Source organism: Molossus molossus, unplaced genomic scaffold, assembly GCF_014108415.1.
Source record: "Molossus molossus isolate mMolMol1 unplaced genomic scaffold, mMolMol1.p scaffold_m16_p_6, whole genome shotgun sequence".
Classification (NCBI taxonomy): Eukaryota; Metazoa; Chordata; class Mammalia; order Chiroptera; family Molossidae; genus Molossus; species Molossus molossus.
In genome coordinates, this window is record NW_023425399.1 from 28,842,978 (window position 1) to 28,857,442 (window position 14,465).

The following is a 14,465-nucleotide window of genomic DNA, read 5'->3' on the forward strand; positions in this document are numbered from 1 at the left end:
ATCATCCTGGACCAATCCAGAGGCTAAGAAGGCAGGGCTGATTCAGCTCAAGAATATACTTTTTACTATAGAACTCCTAACTTTTCTCTTTTCTTTAGTGTTTCTGATTTGCAAATCCTAAGACCTTAAATAAAACTTTGCCATTTTAAATTTTAGCGAAGCCTCCTGATTCATTTATACTCAGTTGACAATTCATTTATCCTCACATCTCTTTGATGTACATAGCTGCAAAAGTAGAGAGGTAAAGTAACTCACCCAAGGTCACCAGCCAGGAGGTATCTGCATGGCCCTTTGAGAAATCATCACCTTATCTAGAAGCATCTTAGAATTTGCCCCAATGATATTAGAGAGCCCTGATTTCTAAAACTCAAGAAGCCTTTTCTCTTTTCATTGTAAACTTCCCAAAGCACAGATGGACAATTCTTTCTATAGTTCTGGTTTTTAAAAAGAAAAAATGTTCTAACTTTGGATTTAAGGAGAAAGCACGTGTTCTCTTTCCCCTTTCAATTCCAGCTTAATCCCTTGTTCTGTAGGAGTTTCTCACTCTCTGAGCTCCTCATCCATTGTTTTGTTCTCCCGTCTGTTTCTTTGTCATGCCTGTATCTCCTGTTCTAAGTTTTAGAGTGTTTTCACCTGTTTTGAGCGTGGTTCACCTGTAAAGGCAGAATGCCTGCAGCAGACCAGGACACAGCCGTGATGAAACTTGGTGGTTGGAATCGAACTAATTCTTGTAGGTTGTAGACTGAACTGCATTAAAGTGTGGGTATCACTCCGCTTTCCTTTAACATCTCCACCAAAGCACAAGAAAGAAATCTTGTTGAATTGCACTGCGATGACTAAGCATGTGGGGCATGGAGTCACTGAAGTAGGGCTGGCTGGGGCGAGTCCTGGACAAGCGGGTGTGCAGGTTCAGGTTTCACAGCTTCTTCATTGATAGGCGACAAGTGATCACCGAGCTCACTGAGGCTCTGCTCTGGGCGTTCAGCTACCACCTGGAAGGATTCGACAGTGATCAAGTATGAACTTTACTTACTTTGTTAGGTAGGAGTTTATAGTCAGTCAGTCAGTCAGCTTGTTGTCCCATTCAGTAAGCACTAAATGCCTTCTTTGTGTCTGGAAGAACATGGGATTGGAGAAACAAAAATCAGTAAAACTGGGGGCTTTACAGCCAAAAAAGAAGACAGGTGAAGTAACAGGCAGGAAGCTGATGTGATCATCTACATGAGAAAGGTCAAGAGCTTGAATTATTCCAAGACCCGAGGAAGATTAAAAATTAAATAAACCTTTGTTCTCTTCTTTACAGTGTTGATAATCTGTAGCTTAAAGTCTTAGCTAAGTGGCTGTGGGCAAGTGGGTGGGTCTCCTCCTATGCACAGAGGGAAAAGGCAAAGGGAGGGAAAGATTGTGAAGCCACCTGTCCCAACACTGTTGAGGGAAGCTCTGGGGGCTTGGAAACAGGAGAATTCTACTCCCCTATGTGGCTGAGCTGCAAGAATAACTCACTCATTTCTTTATAATCACTCCCAGTCAGGTGATATTTGCCTGGAATCAACTTAGTAAATTGAAAAAGGAAATGTGCAGGCATTTTTAACTACAGCACATGCAAATTGGGGTGGGGTGGGGCAGGCATGTGTGATGCACTTGTCGAGATGTAGCTGCCTTTCCTGAAAACAGAGGGGTCTTTTTGGCTTTTCCGTCATATGCTGTAGGTATCCTTTTGACAGGCTGTCCCCTTGATGGAGCAGGTAAATCAGCAGGCCTGCTATAAGCAAACCAATCATTTGATTCTGTATTAGCAAAAGAACTCAAGTCATTCAAGGTTAAAATTGAACACCTCAGTAATGTGATCAGCATGGAACAAAGAGAGGGGAGGACAGAGAGAAGAAGATACCTTTGGCTGGCAACCCTGCAGAGACTTCCAGGAATAAGTGGGCAGCAGGCTCAGAATGCCGCTGATAGCTGGTGTCAGCTGTCCCCAAAGGGCCAGCACAGCCTGTGACTTCTCTCCAGCATTCCACACAGTTATCCCCTTTGTGATTTGTCTGTAGAAATAGTGGAGGTGACAACAAATAATGTTTTCAACTGCTTGAATGTTATGGTCTTTCTCTCTTCTAGAAACATATGGGTTTGTATCCTTTATGAAGCCTAGCAAAGTAGCGGTGGACCCAATGCAGAGATAAAATTCAGGAACACTAAAATAGCACAAGTGGCTTTTCTCTGTCTCTGATCCCACCTCTTCTGGGAGAGGGCAGGCGTAACTTAGGTCAGCTCACCAACATAGCTACCATGCAATATATACTATTCCCCCTAACTCCACCCTCACTGTGGTTTCCTGGTCTTTAATCTGCTCCAAAGCCTTTGATGCTTTGAAACCACTTCTGCTCCCCCTGTTGCTGCTGCTATTGTTACCATGGCTAACACTAAGATCAAGTGATACCTGGACCACATTATACTTAAGGGAATTTCCTTCCTGCCCCAGTCAGGCCAACGATACTACAGTCTTTGAGGTTGCTGGCATATCTATGTCCTTGGCAAAGAATTGATTTGTAAGCCGAGATTGCTAATGAAGCAGGGAAACTTCCTTCCCCCACCTTCGTCTTACACTCTATTACACTTATGAAAATCACAATGAGACACTATGTTCTACCTATTAGGCTGGCAAGATCAAAATGTCTGATAAACTGTGTTAGAAAGGTCAGATGCATTGCACGTGGAATGTAAATTGATATAATCATTTAGGAGAGCAATTTGGTCATATCTATCACAATTTACAATGCCCATCCCATTTGATTGAGCAAATGTATCCCTAGTTGATTCTTTACCATGTACAAAATGGCACATGTACGAGGATAGTCGATGTAGGAGTGTTTTTTGTAAGATGGGAAACAATGCTATAGCAAACACTGTGGGGACTTGCCAGGTCCCCTTTGCTCACCTCTGGTTCACCTGCAGGCAAAGTGGAAAGTTCTATATTCACACAACTTCCCACCTGTTGCCTCAAGGGCAACACTTGATCATTGACAATGAAAGATAGTGCCTAACTTAGTCAACCTGGGCTGTCAAAACAAAACACACCAGACCATGTAGCTTAAAAAGCAGAAATCTGTGCCCTGACTGGTGTGGCTCAGTGGATAGAGCGATGGCCCATGCACCGAATGGTTGTGGGTTCAGTTCCTGATCAAGGGCACATACTTGGCTTGTTGTACCCTCCTCATGCAAGAGGCAACCAATCAATGTGTCTCTCTCACATTGATATTTTTGCTCCCTTCCACTCTAAAAAAAAAAAAAAAAAATCAATGGAAAAAATATTCTCAGGTGAAGATTAACAAAAAGAAAAACAGAAATTTGTTTTCTTACAGTTCTGGATGCTAAAGTCCAAGAGCAAGGTTCTGGCCAATCAGTTTCTGGTTAGGGCTCACTTTCTAACTTGCAGATGACTGCCTTTTTCATATGTCCTCACATGACCTCTTCCCAGCAAGTGTGCTTGGAGGGAGGAGAGTGTGAGAACAAGCTTCAATGTCTGTTTATAATGACACTAATCCTATCAAATCAGGGCCTTCCTTATCCTTATGACCTCATTTAACCTTAATTACTTCCTTAAAGACCTCATCTCCAAATATAGTCACACTCAGAGTTAGGGCTTTAATATATGTATTTGGAGCTGGGGGGTGGGGTGGAGTGGGTGGGCACATTCAGTCCATAACAGTACAGCTTTCCCATTCCTCAGAGTGATGTTTCTGAGGCATATTTTACACTGGTTCTCAGAGAGAGCCCAGTAGCATTGAGCCCAAGTTGCTCTAAATTGTGACTTGCTTATTAATCTATCTTATCATGGCTTTTTTCCCTCCCTTCTCACTGAGCTTCCTGGAGCCATCTCCCTAATATATGACCTACTCCCAAGATTTTCTTTCAAGGTTATTTTGGAAGAATTTGATTGAGACAATATTTTGAATAATCAGTCATTTCAACCTACAGTTATGCCCCCAGGTATTCAGACCTGTAGGTTGTCCTTTATTCCTAGCACCGTGGTAGCAGTTGTTATGTTCTGGTTCTTGGTTGGTGCTAGTTCATACTGCAGCATGGGGTAGACTGGAGTTGGAGAGACCCTGGAAATTACTCAGCCCTGGAGAGGAGGTGAGGCTGGGAACAGAGGACAGACCCAGCTCTGCGAGTCTCAGGAGTCCCAGAGGGACTACCATGTTCACCAAGCACACCAGAGACAACAGGTAAGTCTCCTGTCTCCCGTGGGACCCAGAGTGTCCCCATAGATGAGTTGAATACAGTTGCTAAAAAAAGCCTCTGAAACAAGGCAGAGTTTGAAATTTCAAAGTATACTCTCCCTCGTAAATTGTTGTGGGAAAGTTAGTTTTTGAGAGTTACAATCAAAGCTGTTATAATTTTTATCACCATTGATTAATTGTGCCTGTTCTTAAATTACACATAAATGAAATAATTCCCTGTGTCATCATTTTGTGTCTGGCTCCTTTTGCTCAATGTGGTGCTTGTAAGATTTATCCATGTTGTTGTAGGTGTACTGACTAAAAACAATACAAAATTGGTTACAGAGGCAAAACCTAGAAAATTCTGTTCTTTTCATCTCTTATGCCAATAAAAAGAAATTTAAGTAATCCAAATAGGATATGCCATGTAAGGAACTACGACTTTCCACATATTTAAACATTATCAGAAATTCATATTTTTATGGGAAAAGAATGCAGCTCTTCAAATCCCCTCCCCATTTGATCTGACCTCTCACTCCAGGTGAGAAAGAATTCTTGTGCCAGTGACTCCACAAAGACTGTAAAAATGTGTTTCTTTCTATGTCACCTTCACGTTTCAGTTTCTCAGATTCTTCTCACCTCTTATCATCATGGATAACTGTCTCTTTTTATACTGTCACCTTTGAGAAATTCTCATGGTGTGTATGTGTCTGGCCCTCTGGGATGAGAAGCAGTTCAGTATTACCTGTTGGTTAAATCTGCCATGGGCTTCTGTCCTGACAATCAATCTTTCCATTCGGATATTTCTATTCTTCAATCATAAAGAAGCTTCTACACAGCAAGGAAACCATCAACAAAATGAAAAGGCAACCTACTGAATGGGAGAACATATTTGCAAATTATACATCTGATAAGGGGTTAATATCCAAAAAATATAAAGAACTCACATAACTGAATAACGGCAAAACAACCACAAAAAAACCAATCTGATAAAAAAAAATGGACAGAGGATCCAAATAGACATTTTCCCAAAGAAAACATGCAGATAGTCATCAGGTAAATTAAAAAGATGCTCACCATCACTAATCATCAGGGAAATGCACATCAAAACCACAGTGGGACACCACCTCACACCTGGTAGAATGGCTGTTATAAAAAAGACAAACAATAATAAGTGTTGACAAGGATGTGGAGAAACAGAATCCTCATGCACGGTTAATGGAACTGTAAATTGGTATAGCCACTATGAAAAACAGTATAGAGGTTTCTCAAAAAATTAAAATGAGAACTACCGCCATTCAGCAATTTCACTTGAGGTATTTATCTGAAGGAAATAAAAACACTAACTCAAAAGTGTATCTGCACCCCCCATTTCACTGCAGCACTATTTACAATAGTTAAGATGTAGAAACAATCTAAATGTCCATCAATGGATGAATAGATTTTATTTTATTTTTTTAAGAGGTTTTTTTTTTCCCCTTTATTGATTTGAGAGAGAGGGAAAGGGAGAGGTAGGGAGAGATGGAAACACTGATGAGAGAGAACATCGATTGGCCGCCTCCTGCATGCCCCCACTTGGGGATTTGGTCCACAAACTGGGCATGTGTCCTTACCAGGAATCAAACCTGCAACTTCTGCCCTGGCCAGTTTGGCTCAGCAGTTAGAGGATTCACCTGCGGTTCAGAGAGGCCTGGGTTTGGTTCTCGCTAAGGGTACATACCTTGGTTGCAGTTTGTCCCCGGCCCGGTTGGGGTTGTGTGGGTGGCAACCACTCAATGTGTCTCTCTCACATCAATGTTTCTCTCTGTCTCTTCCTCCCTATCCCTCCTGCTCTATCTGAAGATACATAAAAAAAAAAAAAAAGTCCTCGAGTGAGGATAAAAAAACAAAACAAAACAAAAAACCCTACAACTTCTTGGTGCATGAAGAAGAGCCACACCACCTGGGCTGGATGAATGGATTTTTTTTTGGTACGTGCCCTTAGCGGGAACCTAACCCAGGACTCTCTGGACCGCAGGACGACACTCCAACTGCTGAGCCAAACCGGCTAGGGCTGGATTTTTAAAATGTAATAAACAGAACAGAAGCACAGACCAGCGGCTGAGACCCATCCCCCAAAACTACAGCAAAAGCTGAGCAAGAGTTGAGCCCCACGGGGCAGCAGCACTCCCCAGCCTCCAGCGGACCTGGGGCACCAGAGAAGCCTGTGTGACCCAGCAGGGACTGTGCCATCCAGGTACCCACGGGACCTGCAGGGTGCTGAAGCACCAGAGAGGCCTGTGCAACCCAGCAGGGACTGTGCCATCCAGGTACCCACGGGACCTGCAGGGTGCTGAAGCAACAGAGAGGCCTGTGCAACCCAGCAGCCCATAACATAGGCATAGAGCCTGGTCCCCAAAGGGACTGTGCCATTCAGTTACCCGCGGGACCTGCAGGGTGCGGGGGCACCAGAGAGACTTGTGCAACTGAGTTGTGCACAAGATAAGTTTAGAGGATGTAAAAATGGAGGCAGAGTGAATAGAAGCTACACAGACAATCTCCCAGGACCAAACAGGAATTACAACTAAAATAAAGACAAATCCTCGGAAAAAAAGCACCAGTAAAGCAGCAGGACAGGACCATATAACTGGGGACACTGGTAGGATGTGTGTAGGCACGAAAGGGTGGCAGGCTGGGAGCCCATGGACAGCAGCAGTCTTAGCTGTGAGCAGTGCCCTTGGAGAATAAAGACCAAGCCCGCTCCACAGCCCAGCGAGCTGGGACAGAGTGCTAAAATAGCCATAGCCACTCACCTGGGGGATACGGCACAGTGAGGTCAGACTGGGCTGGAACTCTGTGGGAACAACTGGGATTTGGAGGGCACTCAGAGTTTTTGCTGAGTTGCAGCCACAAAGGACAGTGGCCAGTGTGCTCCTTCCCAGAGCTGTGGGAAAAAGCAGCAGCCCCCCACTCGGAGATTGAGCCTTTCCCAGGTGAAGCAAAGAAATGAATTGAGGCTCTTTAACAACCAGCATCTATCCCACCCTCTGGAATTCCTCTTATGCAGATCTCCAGGGCTACATTCCAAGGCACAGAATAACTGAGACTAATAGCCTCCAGGAAAAGCTAGAGGATAACTGAACCTTTCCTGGGCTTGCAAATCTACTCAGGAAAAGAAGACTTGACAGTGGTGTTTAACGTGGGCCCACCCAGGGTCATCCAAACCCAGTAGAAGAAACCAAAAAGAGCAGAACACCAACAACCACAGGAAAATTTTGGCGGGCTACAAAACCCACTGAGATAGCCAAAATGGTGAAACAAAGAAACAAATCCCAAATGAAAGAACAAGAGAAATCTATCGAAGATGAGATCAATGAAATGCAGCTAAGCAAATTATCAGAGGTAGAGTTCAGAGCCATGATCTTGAGGAAGATCAACAGCATGAGTAAGGACATCAGCACCATGAGTAAAGATATAGAAACATTGAAAACCAACCAAGTGGAAATAAATAATGACATACCAGAAATGAAGAACACATTGGAAGGACTAACCAGCATAGTAGAGGAAACTGAAGACTGGATCAGTGAATTAGAAGACAGGGTAGAAAAAAATCAACAATGAGAAACCCAAAAGGAAAAAACAATTAAAAAACAGGAAGATAGCTTAAGAGAACTGTGGGACAACTGAAAACATAATAATATTTGCATTATAGGCGTCCCCGAAGACGAAGAAAATGAGCAAGGGTTAGAGAATATATTTGAAGAAATAGTGACAGAAAACTTTCCTAGCTTGGTGAAGGAAGAAGGCATTCAAGTTCAAGAAGCAAAGAGAGCCCCAAGTAAGAAGAACCCAAACAGGCCCACACCAAGTCGCATAGTAATTAAAATGTTAAAAATTAAAGACAAAGAGAGAATCCTAAAGGCAGCAAGAGATAAGCAACAGGTTACCTTAAAAGGAACCCCCTAAGGCTCTCAGCTGACTTCTCAACAGAAACACTACAGGCCAGAAGGGAGTGGCATGAGGTAATCAAGGTCATGGGAAAAAAAGATTTCAATCCAAGACTGCTCTACCCAGCAAGGCTATCATTCAAAATAGAAGGTTAAATAAAGAGCTTTCCAGACAAAAAAAAAAAGGCTAAGGTTATACATTAGCACCAAACCAGCTTGTAAGAAATGTTAAAAGGAATGCTGTAATTAGTAGAAGAAATTGGAAGAAAAATACAGTCACACTAAACAAAAATGGCAATAAATAAGTATATATCAATTATCACCTTAAATGTAAATGGTTTAAATGCTCCAATAAAAAGACACAGAGTAGCTGACTGGATAAGAAGGCATGACACACATATATGTTGTTTATAAGAGACCCACCTCACAACAAAAGTCTCACATAGGTTAAAAGTAAAGGGGTGAAAAAAAATCTTTCAAGCAAACGAAAAGGGAAAAAAAGCCAGGGTAGCAATATTCATATCTGATGAAGTAGATTTCAAAATGAAGGCCATAACTAGAGACAAAAAGGCCACTACATAATATTGAAAGGATGTATCAAACAGGAAGATATAACCTTGGTAAACATATATGCACCCAATATAGGAGCACCAACATATATTAAAAATATTCTGGAGGACTTCAAAGGAGAAATCGACAGCAATACAATCATAGCAGGAGACTTCAACACCCCTGTGATATCACTGGGTAGATCATCTAGACGAAAAATTAACAAGGAAACACAGACTCTAAATGAAGCGCTAGATCAAATGGATTTAAAAGCTATCTACAGAGAATTACACCCCAAAACTATAGATTCACATTCTTCTCAAGTGCACATGGGACATTCTCAAAGATAGACCACATGTTAAGGCACAAACTAAGTCTCTACAAGTTCAAGAAGATTGAAATTATATCAAGCATCTTCTCAGATCACAATGGCATGAAACTAGAAATCAATTGCAACAAGAACATGAAAAGACATTTGAAAACATGGAAGCTAAATAGCATGTTATTGAACAATGAATGGGTTACCATGGAGATCAAGAAAGAAATTAAAAACTTCCTGGAAACCAATGAAAATGAACACACCACAACACAAAATCTATGGGATGCAGCGAAAGCAGTTCTGAGAGGGAAGTTCATAGCACTACAGGCCTACCTCAAAGCAAGAAAAATTTCTAATAGACTATCTAACCTCACAACTTAAAGAACTAGAAAGCAAACAAAAAGAAAACCCCAGAGCAATTAGAAGGAAGGAAATAGTAAAGATCAGAGCAGAAATAAATGACATGGAGACCAAAAAAACAATTCAAAGGATAAATGACACAAGAGCTGGTTCTTTGAAAAGATAAACAAGATTGATGGACCCTTAGCTAGACTCACCAAAAAACAGAGAGAGAATCCAAATACACAAAATCAGAAATGAAAGAGGAGAAATAATAACTGACACCACAGAAATACAAAGGATTGTGAACAACTATTATGAACAATTATACGGCAACAAATTCGACAATCTAAGTGAAATGGAAAAATTTCTAGAAACACATAGTCTCCCAAAACTGAACCGGGAAGAGATAGAAAACTTGAACAGACCAATAACAACAAAAGAAATTGAAAAGGTAATCAAGACTCTCCCAGCAAACAAAAGCCCAGGCCCAGATGGCTTCACGGGGGAGTTTTACCAAACATTCAAAGAACTAACACCCATTCTCCTCAAACTAATTCAAAAATTTAAGAAGAAGGAAGATTTCCAACCTCATTTTATGAGGCCAGCATAATTCTAATTCCAAAACCAGAAAAAGACACTACAAAGAAAGAAAACTATAGGCCAATATCCCTGATGAACTTAGATACCAAAATCCTGAACAAAATACTAGCAAATCGAATCCAACAATACATCAAAAAAATTATTCACCATGACCAAGTGGGATTCATCCCAGGGATGCAAGGCTGGTACAATATTTGCAAATCAATAAATGGGATACACCACAGAAACAAAATGAAAGATAAAAATCATATGATCATATCAATAGATGCTGGAAAAGCCTTTGACAAAATCCAGCACCCATTTCTGATAAAAATGCTCAGCAATCTGGGAATAGAGAGATCATATCTCGACATAATAAAGGCCATATATGAAAAACCTACAGCCAACATCATATTCAATGGGTAAAAACTAAGAACATTTACCTTAAGAACAGGAACAAGACAAGGATGCCCACTTTTGCCACTCTTATTTAACATAGTACTGGAAGTCTTAGCCACAGTAAGGAGACAGGAAGAAAAAATAAAAGGGATCCAAATTGGAAAGGAGGAAGTGAAACTGTCATTATTTGCAGATGACATGATACTATACGTAGAAAACCTCAAAGACTCCATCAAAAATTTATTAGACTTAATAAATGAATTTGACAAAGTAGCAGGATACAAAATTAAAGTACAAAAATTGACAGCATTCTTATGCATCAATGATGAACTCACAGAAAGAGAAACTAAAAAAACAATCCCATTTACCATCACAGCAAAAAAATTAAGATACCTAGGAATAAACTTAACCAAAAAAATAAAGGACCTATTCACAGAAAACTACAGGTCATTGAAAAAAGAAATACAGGAAGATATAAAAAAGTGGATTGCCCTGGCCGGTTTGGCTCAGCGGTTAGAGCGTCGGCCTGCGGTCCGGAGAGACCCGGGTTCGGTTCCCGCTAAGGGCACGTACTTCGGTTGCAGTTTGTCCCTGGCCCTGGTTGGTCGTGCGGGTAGCAGCCACTCGATGTGTCTCTTCACATCGATGTTTCTCTCTCTCTCTCTCCCTTCCTCTCTCTCCCTCCCACTCTATCTGTACAAAAAATGGAAAAATATCCTCGGGTGAGGATAAAACAAAACAAAACAAAAAAAGTGGAAGCACATACCTTGTTCATGGATTGGAAGAATTAACAGCATTAAAATGTCCATATTACCCAAAGCAATCTATAGATTCAATGCAATCCCCATTAAAATACCAACAAAATACTTCACAGAAATAAAACAAATACTTCAAAAGCTCATATGGAACCAAAAAAGACCCCTAATAGCCACAGCAATCTTGAAAAAGAAGAACAAAGTTGGAGGGATCACATTACCAGATTTCAGATTATACTACAAAGCCACTGTAATAAAAATAGCCTAGATCTGGCACAAGAACAGGCATATAGACCAGTGGAACAGAACAGAGAACCCAGAAATGGACGCAAGACAATATGCTCAATTAATATTTGACAAAGAAGGCAAGAGCATACAGTTGAGTAAAGACAGCCACTTTAATAAATGGCATTGGGAAAATTGAACAGCTACATGCTGTCTAGCCATGTACATGAAACTAGACCATAGACTTACACCATACACAAGAATAAACTAAAAATGGATAAAAGACTTAAATGTGATTCATGAATCCATAAAAATCCTAGAAGAAAATGTAGGCAACAAAATTTCAGACATTATACACAGCAGAATTTTCACTGATACATCCCCTAAGGCAACAGAAACAAAGGAGTAAATGAACACATGGAACTACATCAAACTAAAAAGCTTCTGCATAGCAAAAGAAACAACCACCAAAATGGAAAGGCAACCCACTGTATGGGAGAACATCATTGTCAATGATACATCAGATAAGGGGTTAATTTCCAATATATATAGAGTACTCATACAGCTCAAAAAAAGGAAGACAAAGAACCCAATTAAAAAATGGGCAGAGGAACTAAATAGACACCTCTCCAAACAGGACATACAAATGGCTAAGAGACAAATGAGGAAATGCTCAACATCACTAATCATGAGAGAGATGCAAATTAAAACAACAATGAGGTATCACCTCACACCTGTCAGAATGGCCACCATCAGCAAATCATCAAACAACAAGTGTTGGCAAGGGTGTGGAGAAAAGGGGACTTTAGTACACTGTTGGTGGGAATGCAGACTGGTGCAGCCACTATGGAAAACACTATAGTGTTACCTCAAAAAATTAAAAATTGAACTTCCATTTGACCCAGTGATCCCACTTCTAGGAATATATCCTGAGAAGCCTGAAACACCAGTCAGAAAGAATATATGTACCCCCATGTTCATAGCAGCACTATTTATAATACCTAAGATCTGGAAACAGCCCCAATGCCCATCAGTAGACAAATGGATCAAAAATCGGTGGTACATATGCACAATGGAGTACTATGCAGCTGTAAGAAAGAAAGATCTCTTATCCTCTGAGACAACATGGGGGGACCTGGAAAGTATTATCCTAAGCAAAACAAGCCAAGCAGAGAAACACAAATATCACATGATCTCACTTATTTGTGAAATACAACGAACATAACAGTCTGAGGAACGGGGTAGTCCCAGAGACGTGAAAGTTGGGTACAGACTGACAATCCCCAGAAGAGGGGGTAGTGGGGGAGAGATAAACCACAGAACTTATATGCATGTGTGCATGAACAATGGACATGGACAACAAAACTGGGGACAGGGCAGGGAGGGAGGGGGCGGGGGGTATCAGTGGGGGGAAAAAGAGAAACATCTGTAACAAAATTAAATAAACTTATTCATTTAAAAAAACAAAAATGGGAGATATTAGCAAATTGTTTAATTAAATAAAAAGTTAAAATAAAAAAAAAATAAAATAAAAAAAAATTAAATGTGATAAACAGCCCTGGCCGGTTTGGCTCACGGTTAGAGTATCAGCTTGCAGTCCAGGGAGACCCGGGTTCAGTTCCCACTAAGGGCATGTACCTCGGTTGCAGTTTGTCCCCAGCCCTGGTTGGGTGGTGGGGGAGGCAGCCACTCGATGTGTCCCTCTCTCTCCCTCCCACTCTATCTGAACAAAAGATGGAAATGTGTCCTCAGATGAGGATAAAAAAAATGTGATAAACATACAAACACAGAGGAATATTATTCAGTCATAAAAAGAAGGAAATCCTGTCCTGGCTGAGGTGGTTGGAGCATTGTCCTGTGCACCAAAGGATTGCGGGTTCGATTCCAGGACAGGGCACATACTCAGGTTGCAGGTTTGATCCCCAATCAGAGCATGTATGGGAGGCAACTGATTAATGTTTCTCTCTCACATGGAGATTTCTCTGTTTCTGTCTCTGTCTCTCTCTGTCTCTCACTCTACCTTCTTCTCTCGCTCAAATCACTAAAAACATATCCTTGGGTGAGGATTAAAAAATAAAAAAGAAAGTCTTGCTATTTGCAACAACATGAATGGACTTTGAGGACATTATGCTAAGTGAAATAAGTCAGAGAGAAAGAGAAATACCATATGTCATCACTTATAGGTGGACTCTACCCCACAAAAGAACTCATAGATACAGAGAGGCTGGTTCATAAAAGGACATGCAGTTTCTGCCTTGTTTGCTAAAACATTCAGTCTTGGAGCCCTGGGCTCCCATATAAAAAGTCTGACATTGCTGAGACTGCCCTGTGTAACACAGAGTGAGGCCCACGTGAGGCTGGCCCCACCTGGCTTTGCATCCTGGCCCAGAAGTCAGACAGGTGAGTGAATGAAACTCTGAGTAATTCCAGCCCCAGCTGTTAAGGCATCACTAGCTTTCAAGTCTTCCCAAACATCATAGAGCAGAAACAAATCACTTCCACTCTATCTGAAATCCGGACCCATTTGCAAACAGAATAAAACAGTTGTTTTAAACTACTAAATTTTGAGATACTTTTCCCTGAAATAATTAGTAAAGCAAGATAGGACACATAGCTATAGAAATTAGTTATTGTTTTCTTTCCTTCCTTAGATTACTCTGAATAACTTATTTAGATGCCAGAGAAAGCATCTAGTAATGTTGGGGATCTGCAAGAACAACATATTTGAAAGTAACTATAATAAATATTACATCATTTATAAGAGAGGCAGGGGAGCAGGGTCTAGACAGACAGTCCTCCCTGGCAAAGTTGTAGCAGATTTCATTCCAACAGGGAAAGAGCCAGGAAAGGTTCATTCAGGGCCAACAAGTCACAACCCAGCAGGGAACCAGTCCCTACTGTTTGCCAGCTGCTATAGCATGATGCACTTGGGTAAAAGGAAGCACCTAGTTTTGGTTAATCCTGGGACATCGAGGGATGAGATGCAATCGTGGGTAGTAAGGAAAGGAAGGAGGATTGACCGTAGGGTTCAACTCAAGATGAAGTAACGGCAGACTATTCATTATGCAAAGGAGCATGGTGCAGTCAGCTTACTTAGGGTTGTTGTTGGTATTCAAGATGATCAAAACCAATGGAGGAGACAAGGCAACAG

The 14,465-nt window shown here is 41.2% G+C and overlaps 1 long non-coding RNA gene across 1 annotated transcript; it reads right to left on the reverse strand.

The window, feature by feature from the left end:
• Window positions 1-671: 671 nt before the first annotated feature.
• LOC118619012 lies at window positions 672-5,066 on the reverse strand. The gene is made up of 3 exons (XR_004957123.1): window positions 4,966-5,066; window positions 1,892-2,042; window positions 672-992 (listed from the first exon to the last, which is right to left on the reverse strand). It is a non-coding gene; the product is annotated as an uncharacterized LOC118619012 (long non-coding RNA).
• Window positions 5,067-14,465: the final 9,399 nt, after the last annotated feature.